Source organism: Archocentrus centrarchus, unplaced genomic scaffold (genome assembly GCF_007364275.1).
Source record: "Archocentrus centrarchus isolate MPI-CPG fArcCen1 unplaced genomic scaffold, fArcCen1 scaffold_35_ctg1, whole genome shotgun sequence".
In the NCBI taxonomy this organism is placed as follows: Eukaryota; Metazoa; Chordata; class Actinopteri; order Cichliformes; family Cichlidae; genus Archocentrus; species Archocentrus centrarchus.
The window spans coordinates 2,376,277-2,394,588 of NW_022060262.1; the positions used below are offsets into that span (position 1 = coordinate 2,376,277).

At 42.6% G+C, this 18,312-nt stretch overlaps 1 long non-coding RNA gene across 1 annotated transcript; it reads right to left on the bottom strand.

Annotated features, from left to right (window-relative positions):
• Window positions 1-10,909: 10,909 nt before the first annotated feature.
• Window positions 10,910-18,057, bottom strand: LOC115776634 (uncharacterized). Its single transcript, XR_004019486.1, has 3 exons — window positions 17,432-18,057; window positions 13,899-14,261; window positions 10,910-13,661 (listed from the first exon to the last, which is right to left on the bottom strand). It is a non-coding gene; the product is annotated as an uncharacterized LOC115776634 (long non-coding RNA).
• Window positions 18,058-18,312: the final 255 nt, after the last annotated feature.

Genomic DNA, 18,312 nt, shown 5'->3' on the forward strand with positions numbered 1-18,312 from the left:
TTAAAGTAGGTATGTTACAATCACTGCGTCATAACCCAGCGATGTTAACGGAGCTCACCTGTTTGGATGGAGCCTCGGATAATACGCTGAAGCGGTCTTGCAAAAAAGCAGGTTTGATGAAGGTGTGTAGTTTCTGTGATTTATTTTTGCTATAATGTAGTGGGAATCCCCCTGGACAGCCTCTTGTTTCATTAATTTTTTTCTCCTTCTGTCACGTCTTCCGTATTGAGCGATTGCTTTTGAAAAACTCGCCAAAGTTTTTCTATTTGCATTTGTCTTGCCAGGACACTCTTGAAAAATAGATTTTAATCTCAATGTGTTTTTCCTGGTTATATAAAATAAGTTATTGTCTCAAAAACACTGATTTAAGGCTTATATTTTACCAGCTTGCACTTTTTGTATGAACACATTTTTAAATAATGCGAAATATTGTTTATTATCGTTATCGAGAAAATTACAGAAAATATTGAGGTATTTTTTTTTGTCAATATCGCACACCCCTAGCCCAGGGTCAGATTTTTTTGTGTGTGTGTTTCTCTCGGTCTTTTGCACGCTCCTGCAATAATGTACCAATCCCCATTCCCATCTTGAGTCTTCTTACAATTCCAACAGCATTCAAACGACTTTTCTGCTGAATGTGATGATTAAGGTAGTCCAACTTCCATTCGGTCCACACTTTTCCCTCTGAAAACTCGCTTGCTACTTAGGTTTGCTCTGCAAAACATGGAGCGAAGCCATTCTCATTGGGAAAAAAAAATCTCACCCAGTTTCACTGATTGTTCTTCTATTTGAACAAACTCCAACAGCCATTCCATCTTAAAAGAAGCGCATTTCTTTTTAATTTTGGCTTGGTGAGTGGATGTCCCACTGCCCGTTCGCTCAGCTATGATGACGGGTTAGCATTCGCAACTCTTAACTCCACCGCACTGTTCTTACCTAGCTAACCTGCGTGGTGCCACGGTGCATATGGGCAAGGCAAGTACACACAATACTATGCGATGATTGGCTGCGTAGCGTATTGTCTCATAGGCTGACCACCTGACACTCACTGACTTAAACTACAAAATGGCAAGGAAAGAATTGTTATTGGTCTAATTAGTTTACAGTTTATGTTGGATAAAATTTTTTGCGCTGAATAGATTTTCTTTTGCGCTGAGAATGTGCGAGCAGCGCGCGATTGCGCAGGCACGCAGCTTAGAGAGAACACTGCCGGTGGGCCTTTAATAATGGCCATATGAAATCATCTCATCTTGAGTTTGACAAATGTGCCTTGAAGGAGACATATCACACAAAATCCACTTTGTTAGCCCTTAAATACATTTTGTTGTGTACTTTGAGTGTGTAGCAGTGCAGGAACTTTAAATTTATTCTGTCCTGGTGCTGCGTAGATATCTTTATATTCTTTTTGGATCATTTTTCAGTCTGCTCACTTTTCTCTATTCACTGTTAGGTTTTCTTTCCTCAAATGTCACAGTATTTAGTTTGCGGGACCGGAATTGAACCTGTTTTTCGGCCAAGCACCGAGTGTTTCGGTGGTGGAAAAGCTGCCTAACGGTTCAAATTACAGCATGGGCTCCGGAACCCTGTTGGTGGGAAAGAGGCATAAGATGAACCTCAGAACAGGTGTAACAGAGGGGTCTGTGCAGCTGCAATAACGAGGAATTCAGACCAAAGCACTGCAGTTCTACTTTATATAGACCACAATGAATGATTTCCATATGAAAAGGAAGGATTTAAAAGCATGATATGTGCCCTTTAACCTCTCTGCTCTTTGGGGTTTGTTTTTTTGTTTTGTTTTTTCAGACCAGAGAATCATCACAGCTGAGCCTGGACACAACGTCACTCTGCCATGTCGAGCTCCAAAACAACAACAATCTCATCATAGTCACAGAGTGAGCTCTGAAAGATGAATATGTCCTTTTGTACCGGGATGATCAGTTTGATCCAGAAGAGCAGCATCCATCTTTCAAGAACCGGGTGGATCTGCAGGACAGACAGATGAAGGATGGAGATGTGTCTGTGATTCTGAAGAACGTGACGGCTGCTGATGCTGGAACATATGAGTGTTGTGTTGCCCAGAGAAATGGAGAACCATTGACACTCATCATCAGCATCTACCTGAGAGTTGTTGCTCCTCCAGGTGAGTGAGCAGAGTTCAGTGTGTCTGTGATCAGAGGTGAAGCTGCTTCCTGGTTGTTGATGTTTGTTTCTAAAGATGTTGTTGATGAGACTTTGTAGAAAGCAGCTGGTCTGAGTGATGTGATCAGAGTGCAGTAGATAATGTCTGACAGCAGTTTGAAGAGGAAATGGATTCTGTTCTGTTCTTCACTCATCACCTACCTGACAGCTGACACCTCACACCTGTTTCTACCTGCAGGTCCATTAGGAGGACTCACAGAGGAGGAAGAGGAGGAGGATGGAGTCAGTAGAGGATGTTATGGACTGGTAGCTGTGGTGTCAGTTTTTGTTGTGATGGCTGTTTTGGTGATCTTTATAAAACTGAAACCTCCTCCTGCTGAACATCAGCCAGTCTGAAATCCTGCTGCATCGTTACGCTGAAAGCAGCAGCAGCAGCAGCACAGACATGTCTGAGTGTCTACTAGGCGTTAAAAAATTGACTAAACATTTTTTTCTACTTTTCCATTATAGCTAAGAAGGTTTCTCCCAAATGGTAAAACAGTAACAGAAGATAATATTGGCAGCTTTATAAATATCAGCTGCAGATGTAACAGGGACACAAATGTTTTTCTCAGTTACTGTTTTATTTATTGTTTTATTCATCAGTGTGCTGTAACTGCTTGATGACATTTGGGATCATTGGCTGTTCTAGGGGCGGGGCCACAGGGGCCTTGGCCCCATCTGAAATCTGATTGGCCCCCTGAAGTTCCCCTGCACTGTCCCTCATCTGTTCTTCGTCTGACAACGATAATCAGATTATAGGTGGATGCAATTCCATGCTGAAACACCAGTAGCGCTAATGAGCCAAATAGGAATGTCAAGCTTACAGAGGAAGAAAAAGAAGAAGCAAAAGCATTAGATATGGGAGACGTTTCAGTTCCCGTCACAAAATCTGAAGAATAATGCTGTTTTAGAGGAACAAAATGTTCAGTGCAGCCATGTGGGTGACTGCTTTGTGTCTGTTTGTGAGAGAGATGTTTGAACTGACATATAATATATTATAGTATTTGTGAAAAAGTAAAGCTTTTAAAAAAATGAATAAATGCTGGATTTTCTCACATGCTGTGTGTGTTTGAGTGTGTTTTGTCCATGTACAGTAACATTGGTAAGGAGATTTTACTCTGTAAGCTTTTTTTAAGTGTTTGAATATGGTGTGACTGGTAAAATGTATAAACTAAATGAGGGGATTGTCTGCAAGGATGTTGGACAAATGCTTGGCCCCTCTGTGAATACTGTGGCCCCTTGATGGCCCCTTACTCAGGAAAATCTTAGATCCACCACTGTTCGGGGTTATTAATGAAAGGTTGAGCTGTTATTGTAGATTTGCTTGAAATAAATGAGTGTTTTTGGGAGAGCAGCAGGGGATGTGTGGACCTAACTAAGTTGAACACCAATGGTTGCACCCACGAGAGACGGATCTGAACACACTTTCTGAGCAGATTGTTGCCAAATGTCAGATTTCATCATTGATGAGTTTTCTTTATGCTTTTCCTAATAAAATTCCAGCTTTCATTTCTTCCCTGTTAAAGTCGTGTTAGGAAAGGCATTTAAAGAGCAGCTCTTTACTCATGGAACAAAATCCTGTCCAGCAGGGACCACAAATGTGGACGGACACTTTTTTCTTGGTTATGTTCAAACTGTTGGAGCTGATTTTATCTCATGTATAGCTTTGACTAGCATGGATTTAAAATTGAGTATGAACAAAGTAGTTGTACTTTGGATTAAAGAAGGATTTCACACAGGCTCCAGTTGAACAGTTTGGGCCCATCTGAGTGTTCCTTTAAATCCAGTTATAAATATGACCAAAACCAACAATACTAATTACTGTTACAGGTGAAAAATGAGGGAACAAATGCTGTAAATGTTCCTGCTGAATGTCTCTGTGTGCTTTTAATCTCATGAAAGAATGGCTGATGAGGGCAGCTTCATTTTTTATTTCTTTAACTTAAACTGTTTGTTGTTGTTTTGGTCATTAATAATGTTCAGGTGTCACAATGGTACGAGCTCTGTTTATGCTGTGTTATCAGATCTCAGAGGGATAGCTGATACAGGAGTCAGCACTTATCATGTAAGGCAGAGGCTCCCAACCCCCGGGTCCCGGACCGGTACCAGGCAGCGCTTAAAGACTAAATAAGTTACATTATTTCTCTTTTACTTATCTGAGGCTGAACAATGTTTTATTTTGAAATTTTGGCAGATTCTCTCCATTAAAGCCGTCTATCACTCTCTCTTGACGTGTGTCAAAACGCTTGTCTCGGTCACGTGATAGTCATTAAGCTACTTATTAAACCCACAAGCTTCGCTGGTTCCCGTACCTGTCTAACTGTCACAATGAATGCAACGTCATATCCACTGATGTACTTTGAAAATCAGCTGTGAGGTGCTGAGAAACAACCAGTGAGGTTTTCAGCAGGTGGTCACATGGTTTTAAACAATCTCTGTGTACAAACACTCAAATCTGAGACACGCTGGCTGTGATACTTCCCTCCTCTGGCTTTTACTCCTCTGTCACAGCCAGCCAATCACCACTTGTGAAGGTGTAAACTCCTCCCACTGTACAAAAACACAGAGTCAGTGGGTTTTTCAACCAGTTTGAGGTGTCAGTGTTTCAGATCAGCGCTTCTTCAGATTCAGAGGTTATATTTGGATTATACTGAAGACTTTTTAATGTCATAAGATGAGAGGGTGAAACAGCTGCACTCTAAAGACGACAGAGGGAGATTAAAGGTGAGCTGTGCTGAGTTTTCAGTTTTTACCTGTTATTTCTACCTGGTTAGATCACTGTGATACTTTACCAGCAAACGGGACTCAAACATCAACTTCTGCTTGAAGCTGCTCGGTGTGACGGTAAAAACTTTAAGGTGAGGCTAAGATTGTGCTCTGCTGTGGACGCAGAAAGCTGGAGCCCAGTTGGAGGTTCGACGGTTCCTCCTATTATTGAGACACTGAGACTGAAATCTGACCAAGTCAATCATGAGCATCTTAAACTCCTGGGGATAAAAGTTTGTTCTGTAAACTCTCAGGACTCATTAAAAATGTCTTCTTGCTCGTGGAGGCTCCAGCTGATGATCATCCATCTTTAAACTTTGTGTACCAAAGGATTTTAATGTGAGATGGAGGCAGCTGATACAAAGGCAGCATGGCTGTGTGGGACTAGTTTTACTTGGTACTTCTCTGAACTCTTCTGTTTGTTCCTGATCAGGTTCCTGCCTGTGAAGTTTGGTTGGGGTGGCGGGGGGGTGATAATGTTGTCTGGTGATATTTGTTTACACTTTAAGTCTAAAGAATTAGTTACAAATTACTGGAACAATAGTTGTCGTCATCATTCACTTTACTTTTCAACAATACATAAAGACAGTTTAAAGCCTCACAGGACTACAGTCGCCTAAAACAGACTGAGCTGTGAAAACAGTGAGTGGATCAGACACACGGCTCAGAAAGAGGAAGTTATTGTAACACTTGGATAAGACGAGACTTTATGGGAGCAAGTGTTGCAGCTGTTTTTGAGCTGAGCAGCTTTATTTTCTCCTTTTCTCTTTGTGTTTGACTTTTAAGATTTGTGGGAGGTTGTGTAACAGGCCCCGTTACAGAGGGCATGAAGACAGGAAACACTCCTGTAAAACAGGAGGAATAAAGAGCAGAGGAAACTTGCTGCGGTCAGCATGGTCAGAATGACAAGCCTGTGACAGCTAAGGCAGCTCATTCTGACAGCAGGCACTCTGCTGCCCTCTACTGTCCATAGTGGCACACAGTCACAGAGATTATATACATAAGATAAGATAAGATAAGATAGTGTTTATTTGTCACATGCACAGTTATACACAGTACAATGCACAGTGAAATGTATTTTGTACCTGCAACCATATATACACACACATATAAATAAGAAGAATAAAAATAAAAAAAGTAATTCACACTATACACTATACTCTATATACTATACACTATACACACTTTTTAAATTATAATATTTACATTGTGCAATAATGGTCCAGTTAGGGCTCAGAGTTGAGCAGACGGATGGCTTGTGGGTAAAAACTCTTCTTCAACCTTTCAGTCTTAGCCCTCAGGCAGCGGTAACGCCGGCCTGATGGGAGCAGGGAGAAGAGAGAGTGTCTGGGGTGGCTGGGCTGTTTTAGGATCTTCATGGCCCTCAGCCTGCACTGCTTGGTGTAAATGTCCTGCAGGTTGGGGAGGGTGGTTCTGATGGTCCGTTCAGCTGAACGAACCACCCTTTTTAGGGCCATGAAGTCCTGCTTGGTGCAGTTTCCCATCCAGGTGGTGATGCTCCCACGCATGATGCTCTCGATGGTGCAGGTGTAAAAGTTCCTGAGCACCTTGAGTGGGAGCTTGAAGTCTCTCAGCCGCCTGAGGAGGTAGAGACGCTGTCTGGCCTTCTTCACAGTGATGTTTATGTGATGAGTCCAGGACAGGGCCTGTGAGATGGTCACTCCCAGGTATTTGAAAGTGTCCACTCTTTCCACCTCAGCACCACTGATGACAAGTGGATGGTAGTCCCTCTGCTGCTTCCTGCTGAAGTCCACAATCAGTTCCTTTGTTTTGCTGATGTTGAGCAGGAGGTGGTTCTCCTGGCACCAGTTCTCCAGGCGGGAGACCTCTCTCCTGTAGGCTGTCTCCTCATTGTGAGAGATTAGTCCCACAACAGCAGTGTCGTCAGCAAACTTGATGATGACGTTGGACTCTGACGTGGCCTCGCAGTCATGGGTGTACAGTGAGTACAGCAGAGGGCTGAGCACACAGCCTTGGGGGGATCCAGTGTTGAGGGTGAGGGAGGATGAGGTGAGGTGACCCACTCGTACCACCTGTGGTCTGCTGGTCAGGAAGCTGTGAACCCACCTGCACAGGGATGGGCCCAGGCCCAGGTCCAGCAGCTTAGAGACCAGCCTGGATATAATATAATCAAACTTAATCCACAAATGTGACCACATATTTGTGTGGGTCACATGTTTGATGTTATCAGTTTTTTTCTCTGTGCTGTCAAACAAACACAGAAGCAGCAGGTGTGAAAATCACCCAGACCTCGATCATCCACGGTTACATGATGGGGGACAGTTTATGTTTTGTAAAGTCGACAGTGTAGAAATGTTAGTGTGGAGGGTCACATCCACAGGAACGACTAAAGTTCATGAACCAGTTTGTTCTGTAGATCCTCTGAATGAGGCAGGAATCACTGAACTGAAAGGTTTCATTTAAAGGCTTCTGTGTTTGAAAGAGAACCTGATTGATTCACTGCAGGTTCTCCTCTGGCTGTACTGAGTGACCTCTGACCTCATGTGGTCCTGACTCTTCTCCTTCTGGCTGTACTGAGTGACCTCTGACCTCATGTGGTCCTGACTCTTCTCCTTCTGGCTGTACTGAGTGACCTCTGACCTCATGTGGTCCTGACTCTTCTCCTTCTGGCTGTACTGAGTGACCTCTGACCTCCTGTGGTCCTGACTCTTCTCCTTCTGGCTGTACTGAGTGACCTCTGACCTCCTGTGGTCCTGACTCTTCTCCTCTGGCTGTACTGAGTGACCTCTGACCTCATGTTGTCCTGACTCTTCTCCTCTGGCTGTATGGACTGACCTCTGACCTCCTGTGGTCCTGACTCTTCTCCTCTGGCTGTGCTGAGTGACCTCATACCTCATGTGGCCCTGACTCTTCTCCTCTGGCTGTAGTGACTGACCTCTGACCTCATGTGGTCCTGACTCTTCTCCTCTGGCTGTAGTGACTGACCTCTGACCTCCTGTGGTCCTGACTCTTCTCCTCTGGCTGTACTGAGTGACCTCTGACCTCCTGTGGTCCTGACTCTTCTCCTCTGCCTCCTCACAGGGAGAAGATGATCTGCAGGCTCCTGCTGCTCTTCATCCTCACCTCGTGTGTCTCTGGTTGGTTCACAGCTTCACTTTATGAGCTCCAAATCAAAGTGAGCCACAGGTTTGATCCAGTTCTCAGTGTGTGTCTGCTCCTCTCTCCCTCTGTGTCTCCTCAGCAGGATCATTTGTAGTGAATGTGACACAGACCTCCTATCAGGCCCAGGAGAACCACAGCATCACACTGGAGTGGACCTTCACAGCAGAGACTGACAGATCCTACAAATATCTGAACATCTACTGTGAACTGATAAAAGGTCAGATTGTCTCTGTCCTGTATCACCTTCATGATGGTGCTGAGGTCTCAGAGTCTCAGGATGAGAAGTTTTCAGGGCGAGTCCAGAGTGACAAAGACGCCCTCAGAGAAGGACGAATCAGACTTCAGCTGTCCAGACTCAGGACTGATGACTCAGGCCGATACAGGTGCCAGGTGATCACGGATGATGGCCTCAGCTCTGCTAGCTGCAGACTCACCGTCACTGGTAAGTTTGTAGAAGTCAGCTCCTTTTATTAAAAATCAATCATCACTTTTATATTTGCTGCTCTGTTAAACTATGTGCTGCACATGTCAGACATCCTGATGCTCCTCATTTCATTTCTGCACACAAACAAATGTCAGTAAATATTTTATTTTTGCAGCAGCTGCTGATCAGCTCCAACCTCAGAGACCAACTTCAACCCCACAAGAAGAGACAGGAGGAGGAGGAGGAGGAGGAGGAGGAGGAGGAGGAGGAGGAGGAGGAGGGTGGAAGATTGTTTTAATTGGCCTGATAACAGCAGCAGTGTTAGCTCTGGGGGTGGGGGTGGGGCTGGTGATGATGGCGGTGATGATGGCGGTGATGGGGGTTTACACTTCACCTCATGCTCTGCTGATTAAGAAAGCAAAGAGATCAAATTCCTGTGCATCTGTAAATATTCAAACACTCACAGAGACTGAATCACAGAACCATGTTTGACATCAGTGAAGATGAAGAGTGTTTTCATTGGTGTGATGACAGCAGCAGTATTATTATTATTAGCTCTGGTGATGGTGTGTGTTTCACTTTGAAAGAATCTCCTGAAAGATCATCGTTTCCCTTCATAATGTCAGAGCGTCATCTATGAATCTGTTTATGTGAGACACCGTTCTGACTTCCTGTCAGTCTTTTTTTAACCAGAGAACAAGAAGGTGCCAAGATTTTATCAACAACAACAAACTTTGTTGTGTTCAGTAAATATGATATAAACTATATACTAATGTACTTGTAGTAGTAATAATACTGTAGTACCAGTCAAAACAATGGGTAATATCACGGTGCAATACCACATCATCTGTCAGACATTTTATATCTTCCTTTGTCTTTGTTGTATCTTTGTTTATGATTCATCTATTTATCCATTTCTTTGTATATTTCTGAGCACTGTTGTGCTGACTTGTGTGTCTGTAATGTAAAAGTGCAGCTTTAATTTCCTGACCGAACCCACACAGCACCTCACAGCTGATTCACTGTAGAGCAGACTGATAATTAACCGTCACACAGATTAATACAACATGAATTCATATTCAAGTCAAACTTTTATTTTAATGGGTACAAATGAGCTTTTATGATGTGAAGGAATCTTTTGCCCCACTAATAAACGGCCTTTTTGTAGCATGTGTGTGATTTTTGTGGTCAGCGTGCAGAAAACTGAGAGGAAGTGTCTCACAGACGTGTTGATGCTAAAGTGCATCAGCAGCTGTGTGTGAGTTTGTGCTGATCGAGTCTCCTCTTTAATCAGAAGCTGATTCAGCAGGAAAACTGAGCCTCAGACGAGCAGCAGCTCCGTGCAGTGAAGCTCACCTGCGGCTCTGTCTCAAGGTTAAACTGTGCTCTGCTGCTGCCATCTAGTGGCAGGAAAGTGCTCCAACAGGCGGTCTCACCTCCAAGTACTAACTGGACCCAACCTGCTCAGTTTCTGATCCAGGATCAGCCTCAGTTCTTCATTACATTTAATAAATATATAAAACCATGTCCTACATGTGTTTTCAGGCACTGAATGCTCCAAAACTGTGGTCACATTTCTGATTTAATTACAGTGATATACCATCACTGGCCACTTTATTAGGTACACCTTCCTGGTACTCATTTGGACTCCTTTCACCTTCATATCTGCTTTAGTTCTTCATGCCTCAGATGCAACAAGGTGCTTAAACATTCCTCAGACTTTGGTCCATGTTCACATCATAGACTCTCCTGGTCCTCCACATCCCAGAGGTGCTCTACAGGGTGGAGTTCTGGTTCCTGTGGAGGCCATGTGAGTGCAGAGGACTCATCGTCATGATGAAGAAAGCAGTCTGAGATGATGGGAGCTTTGTGACATGGTGCGTTATCCTGCTGGAAGCAGCCATCAGGAGATGGTCCACTGTGGTCATAAAGTGATGGAGATGGTCAGTAACAGCACTCAGGAAGGCTGTGGGCTTTAAATGATGCTCAGTGTGACTGCTGCTGTGGTCTTCTGCTGCTGTGGTCTTCTGCTGCTGTGGACCATCAGCTTCAGAGTGCTGAGCACTCAGAGATGCTCTTCTACATGTTGATTGTAACGAGTGGTTATTTGACTTTGTTTTGTCAATTTTTTTAATTGTTCAATAAAAATCGATAAAGCACCCCCACCTTCACCCATGCACTTCCTCTGTTTATCCACAAACACACACTGACTGTATACAATACTTTATTGCTATACCACAGTAGATTGATACTTTATTGATCCCGCAATGGAAATTATGTTGTTGATCTATTGATACTTGGATTAACCACAATCAGCACAGATTTATTTAATCTGGTTTTAGAATACATCAAATGGAGATTTTTTTTAACTTAGATTTTATTTATTTTCACCCATAAATAAAGACACTTTTCCATAGTTACATTCTTCTCTTGATGAAGGAAGACAAGATAAGATAAGAGTGTGTACAGTGTATAATACTGTAGTAACAACAAAATGACAAAGAGATAAACAAAATAAAACCAAGCAAATTAAAAAAAGAAGCAAATAATAGAATCCCCTCTGAGTTAGATGGTCCACATATTCTTGTGCACAATGGTATTTTTTACTGCTTCGAAAGTGTACAGTAAGGGCAAAAGGGCTGCCTCTAAGTATATCACTGTATTAATAAGGGCAAAAGGGCTGCCTCTAAGTATATCACTGTATTAATAAGGGCATGGCTGGGCTCCAGCGTATATTAAAAACTGTTTTTGAAGCCTTAGAGAGTATGTAATTTCCTCCATTGAATAAATGTCCCAAACTTTTTGAATCCATATATTATACGTGGTTTTAGCCATCTAATGGTTATGCACTTCAAGGCTGCTGTGAGCAATATATTTAGAAGATATCTGTCGGCCTTCCTGTCCTTTCCCTCAGGTATTTCTCCCAATGCTGCCACTAGGGGGGGTTTTGGGACGTCTCTTCTGAAAATTGCTTTGAGTGCATCAAACATCTCCTCCCAGAATAAACTTAATTTAGGACAAAGCCAGAAGATACGAGTATGGTTGGCAGTCCACAATTTCTCCAGCATGAGCTCGGCTATGCTGGACCCATTTTACCAGTTATTGCTGGCGTTCTGAAAAATCTGATTATTACTTTCCATTTGAATTCTCTCCAAGTATTAGAGCTTGTGGCTAATTGTGCTCCAGTGCATATTTCCTCCCATGTGCCCTCTGCCATTGTCTCCTTCATTTCAGTCTCCCATTTCTGCTTTATGTTTATGGAGTCGTGCATATTCATAGATAGGATTAGATCATATAATTTACTAATTACTTTATGTTTTCCCTTTCCCCTTTGTATATTCATTAGAAAGCTTTCTATAGGTGCAGGCCCATGAAATTTAGTCCAATTTTTGTGTGTCGTCACAAAGGTTCAAAGTTGTAAATATCTATGGAAGTCTGTCTTAGGGAGACCAAATTCATTTTTCATCTGCTCAAAGGTTTTCAAATTTCCCTCTTCAATTAATTGATGAATATCAGATAGTCCATAATTAGACCAATTTCTGAACCCAGTATCTAACTTATGTGGTATAAAAGTTTTCATAAATCATATATTTGTTAAAAGTGAGATCTGTTTTGATAACTTAAAAGCTGATTGTATTTTGTTCCAAATTCTAACAGCGTTTTTTGTCCAAATTGTCATTTCTTTTGCAGGGGCATCTGAGAAGGGTGATGTTTGCAGTGGCTCTGAGCACATGCTTTCCTCTGTTTCAAGCCATCGAGTGTCTGCATTGTTCTGTATCCATACCAATAAGGGTTTAAGCTGTGCAGCCCAGTAGTAATATTTTAAGCTTGGGAGTTTAAGGCCCCCATTGGATTTAGATAGCTGCAGGGTTTTTAGCCTAATTCTAGGTCGCTTTTTTTCCCAGATGAATCCAGACAACATTTTATCAAAGTTAACAAAGGTATGTTTGGGGATCTCCACTGGCAGCATCTGGAATAAATAAAGTAGTCTTGGTAAGACATTCATACGAATGCTTTCAACACGACCTATTAGGGAGATAGGGAGTGTATCAAATAGAGAGTTTGACCTAATAATTATATAATAAAGATCCGCCAGCCATCATGTAACAATAATAATGCTGTACATCAAATGTCCAGCAGGTGGCAGCACTCCTAAATGAGCTGTTAAACTGATCTTCTCTGGCAGCAGGGATCCTCCATCTTGTCTTAAATACTTCAATAAAATAACTTTATTGACTAAACTGTTTTTGTTCCTCTCAGTATCAAAGCCTCATAACTCTGCAGCTTGTTCCATAATTAGAATGACTCAGTAAATCTTGCTGCAGTTACAGAGTTACAGAGAAAACCAATAATCAGGTTTTCCTGCACTTTGATTCTTGGTGGCTTTGAAAGTTTGAACATTTTCTCAGTGTGGTTTGTTTACTTTGATTCCAGCTCAGATTAACCTCAAAAGCTCACTTTAGTCTTTAACCTGGATTTGGTCCAGATCAGCACACCTCACAGAGTCGATGTTACACATGGATGCAGGAGCTCACTGATATATGGAGGCATCTGACCGTGGAGGTGCTCTGAAAGCACTCCCACATGTTGAAGTGAACCCTGAACTTTTAGGGGAGTCAGTGTGAGGAAGACAGGGTCAGAGTCACATGGGACCTTTGAGGGACCTGATGAGAAAGCTTGCAGGAGCATTCAGGAGCATTGGTAAGCAATCCTGGGATGATCAGCTCAGATAAATAATAATAAATTCAAATAATCAAAGAGAGATGAAATAAAGACGGATATGATCATTTCCATATATGCTGAACACTAAACTAAAGATCTCATGGACATTCATTTCAGGATATTCTCATCTGTTTTCCCCCTGAATGCAGCAGGAGACTCAAAGTTCTCTGGAAAAACTCTGAGACGTTTCAAACAGGCTGCAGTTCAGCTGGAGGATGATATGAACCCTGATTCTGTCGCTTCTTTCTGTAGATCAGAAAACCAGCAGCAGCAACAAGAAGCACAGCAGCAACTGACACACCAACAATCAGACCAACAGCTCCATCCTCCTTCCCTCCATCCTCCTTCCCTCCATCCTCCTTCCCTCCATCCTCCTTCCCTCCTTCCTTCTTCCCTCCATCCTCTGTGGTTCCTCCTCCTGGACCTGCAGGTAGAAACAGGTGTGAGGTGTCAGCTGTCAGGTAGGTGATGAGTGAAGAACAGAACAGAATCCATTTCCTCTTCAAACTGCTGTCAGACATTATCTACTGCACTCTGATCACATCACTCAGACCAGCTGCTTTCTACAAAGTCTCATCAACAACATCTTTAGAAACAAACATCAACAACCAGGAAGCAGCTTCACCTCTGATCACAGACACACTGAACTCTGCTCACTCACCTGGAGGAGGATCAACAACTCTCAGGTAGATGATGCTGATGGGTTTTGTCTTCAATAGGCCTCTCTTCCAGCGGTTTGTTCCTCTCATGAAGACGCGACACTCGTATGTTCCAGTGTCATTAAACGTCACGTTCTTCAGGATCACAGACACGTCTCCATCCTTTATCTGTCTGTCCTGCAGATCCACCCGGTTCTTGAAAGATGGATGCTGATTGTCTGGAAGAGTCCGATCATCCCGGTAAAGGAGGACATATTCTGTCCCCAGGTCAGCTCTGCTCCACTCTACAACTATGTTGTTGCTGTTTGGAGCTCGACATGGCAGAGTGACGTTCTGTCCAGGATCAGCTGTGAGGGTTTTTTGATCTGAAAGAGGAAACACAGAGCAGAGAGGTCTCTCAGTTTCACTGTACGATCTTCATCTACAAGGCCAAGCATACAGCTCCCTCTGAGAAACCTAAGTGTCAGATGAATCTATGTGACAGCCCCCTGCTCATACTCCAGGCCCACTGACTCTCATACTAATGAAGACCCTGTACAGGCTCCCTGCGGGCATATTGGAAATGTGCTGGGGTGAGCTTAAGGCAGGTGTGAAGGTAGTAAAACTCATATTTTTGTTGTGTCATAGTTTTTTGTATTTTTTGTTGTTTGCCCAATTTGAGCAGGAAACACGATTTGGGAGAAAACAGAACGGATGAGGTAGCGAGACCCAATCTGTAACAGAAAACTACAGCTTAGCTCGCTGCACGAACTCCTCAAGACCCGACGTCATTCTGCTGGAAAGAGCCGGGCGCCTAGGGAGCATGCGTAGTTTGTGCACTCTAAAATAGTGATGTTCAATACCACAGATTTCCTTTCTGATCCTGAGTAAAATTTAAGCTGGTATTGGTGATACTGATCTGACACTTTGTGGAAAAATCTTAAATGAAATAAAACCACAGGGCAAAACAAATGATAAGACTAAGCAATCAGTGTTGAATAGCCTATTTAGATTGAATTATAGGCAGTCTCTCCAAATAGCCTACAATACCAGAATAGAAACATTCCAGTCACTGGGTGACTCAAATTAAAATCGCCACTGAAACATTTTAATAAATAAATGCCACAATTGCATGTTTGTCAATATACTATATTTTCATGTGATCATTCAACAAATAACACAAAGTAGACTGATAATAAATGAGCTATATTTTATTGGTAAAAATTTATTTTTTTAATTCATCTTTTCTAGTATAGTTTATATTTCATCAGAGCAGTTTTTAATCACAATTGCTCTGTATTATTTAACACCTATTAAAGCACTTTCAGTTATCTTACACTTTAGGAAAGTTTACTCGAATAAATCTCAGCTTTTTACCTCTGTGAGATTATCTCACGTAGGCGTGTTACAAATATTACTCCAAGCTGAAATCATGCAGCTGTGTGCTGAAGCATGTGTTTATTTCATTACTTAAACTATCTTAATTCATCTGTCCAAAAACAGCGACCGTGCTAATCGTCCCTAAAAACTCTGAACGTCCGTCCTGCTCTAACAGCAGCACCTGACATTTGTCTCTCCTCCTCGGTCCACGTCATCATGTTTGCCTCGTATTCAGCATTGTGGTGTATTCTGAGGTGTTTAAAGAGGTTTGCTGTGTTACCAAAACCTCTCACTGTTTTCCCACAAACAGTTTCAGTCTTGGCTACTTGTGGAGCTGAAATAGCTCCACCTGTGACCAATGTTCCCTCTAAGCTGCGCGCCTGCGCAATCACTCACTGCCCGCACATACTCAGCGCACAAGAAAATCTATGCAGCGCAAAAAATTGAATCCAACATAAACCGTAAACCACATGAGTCAGACTCAAGACCCGTGGGCCGGATTTGGCCCGCGATGTAATTTCATATAATGGCCAACGGTAAACAGCGCTCCCACGACTTAAACTACAAATCCCATAATGCACTGCTACAGTTGCTGCAGGCCAAGACCTGTGATCAGCAGGCAGCACTTTTTACAGTGACATAAGCAGCCTGACCCCCAAAAATGGCCAAATGAAAAGTGGAAAATGTGCGGGGAAAAGGACAGTTATGGGAGAAGATGCAGAGGTGTAAAAGAGGTGATGGAAAATAATCCAAACTTGTGACCTCTAAAGGATTGTCTAAGGCAGTGCTTCTCAATTATTTTCTGTTACGCCCCCCCTAGGAAGAAGAAAACTATTCGCGCCCCCCACTCCCCACTGTGACTATCCATCTCTGCATAACATTTTATCCTTATTAACATTAAAGAAAAAAAGAAAGACATATGGTCAAACTTACAAAGAATAACTTTATTAAATCGTGTTTTAAGTCTGCAACAGAAAAGATTTTAAGTGCATCATTGCCTGAAATTAAAAATAAATAAATCCTTGTTTAAACTGTAAACATGTTTGACCAACTAGACACAGCAAACACACCGGTCTTTCCTCTTCTCCAACTGTAGTGACAGTGAAGCCAAGCGCTAAATACGCTTCGTCGTATTTCCTCGTCTTAGCTTTCGGGTGACTTTCTTTTGTCTCATTATCTTTGTCTCTCTCCGCTTTTCTTTTCATCCCTGTTAAAAACTTTTTCATGTTGGGGGTTGTTATGTTGAATAACGGAGGCTATAGGCAGAACGCAGTCGGAGCTTTCTGTTGACTCAACACTGCTAACCAAGGCAAACCTGTTGTCTTGTAAGTCGTAAAATGTTGCACTGTCGCAAACGTGACAGAAGTAACAATGACAGCGCCACTGCCGCCTACTGTAGTGGATGCGCAATTACACTTTATACTAGTACGGCCCCCCCCAAAAAAAGCCTGTTCCCCAGGGTCACACGCGCCCCCCCAGGTATCGCACCGCGCCCCCCAAAGGGGGCGCGCCCCACTATTTGAGAACCACTGGTCTAAGGCAACTGATTTAGATCCTCAATCTCCCCAGGTTGTCCGGCCAGAACAGATGAGAGAAGACGTCAGTTACACTCATGCCACTCTTTATTCCCTTGGGATGAGGGTTATGCTTATAATGATGTTTATGTTTATAGTGAAGTTTATGGTTTCTACAAAAAAAGAGAATAAATGACAAGTGATCAAATAGATATATAACAATGTAATCTAACAGCACAGATAAATATTCAAGTATCTACAATAAAATAACCCAGAATGGTGTAAAGAGTTATTGAATGACATGGCTTTAACTAAATAGCATACTAGAAAGGAACATTGATCCAGTGAATTCTCGCCAAATACAGAAAATTAAAAGCGTCCTGAACGCACCATTGACTAAGATGAAATTATGGGAATTTCCAGAATTTCGATGGTCTCTAAATGCATCACCGGTCTTTTCGGCAACCGCAATACAAAAAAGCTAACTCAGACGCAACTAAGACTAATAAAGATTTCACAACAATAGTTATCATAATAATGAGGAATATTACAGCAACAACACTCAGAATTAAACAGTGCGAACAACTATAGAGAAGAGCATTTCAACAGCGAACTGGACGCTTTTTTCGTAACTAGCCAAACAATCAAAGAGGCAAACTTACAGTCTCATGGACGCATAAACATTGAGGATACATAACCCACGAGTGTCCCGGCAAGATAGTCCTCCACTGAGGTGAAAGAGTAACTATTTTAGCAACTATTTGAAGGTACTGGTCCAACTAAAGGAGAGCGAACGGTGAGCTCCGAAGCGAAGTCCTGTTCCGACGTGAGGAGGAAACTATTATGGGATGGGCTGCGAGAAAACAACTATTATGGGATGGTGATGCGTTCAATGAGTCCGGAAATGAGTAAATCAGGAAACCTTGTTAAAAACCTGACTTGAGTGCGGTGCCAGTATTAGGATGTGGTGCCTGTAGGCAGCACACCAGCAAACTTCAGGACGTTAATAAATGTTTTCTTTTTTTGTTTGTTTGTTTGTTGTTCTGACAAATTCTGTTCCCCCTGTTTCGGGAGAACGAACTGCAGCCCAAAAGGCGGATCGGACTGTCTTCATGGCGCTTCTGATCGATTTCTCGGTAAAACGACAATGTAAAAGACTTGCTGGTAAATTAATTTGTTCCCATGTCATGGAGGGGAAACACCATATTTTGGATGGCTGAAATATTTGGTTCCCCCCGTGTAACTTTGGCAGATAAAGAGCAAATGTTTTTATATTCACAGGAGTTGTTGTTCTTGATGAGAGGAATAAACACTGTAAAAGACTTTTACCGAGAAACTGATCAGAAGCGCCGTGAACACTGTCGGATCTGCCTCTCTGCCTGCGCTCTCCCCACACTAGGGGAACAGATTCTCACGGGGGAACAGAATTTCGACCACACCGGCTGAGACTTTCCGCGTTCACGAGTCTCACAGTAGTACCGTCGACTTTTCTGTAGGAAAACCGCCGGCGGTTGTCTTTAAAATCACCTTGGAGTCGAAGCGT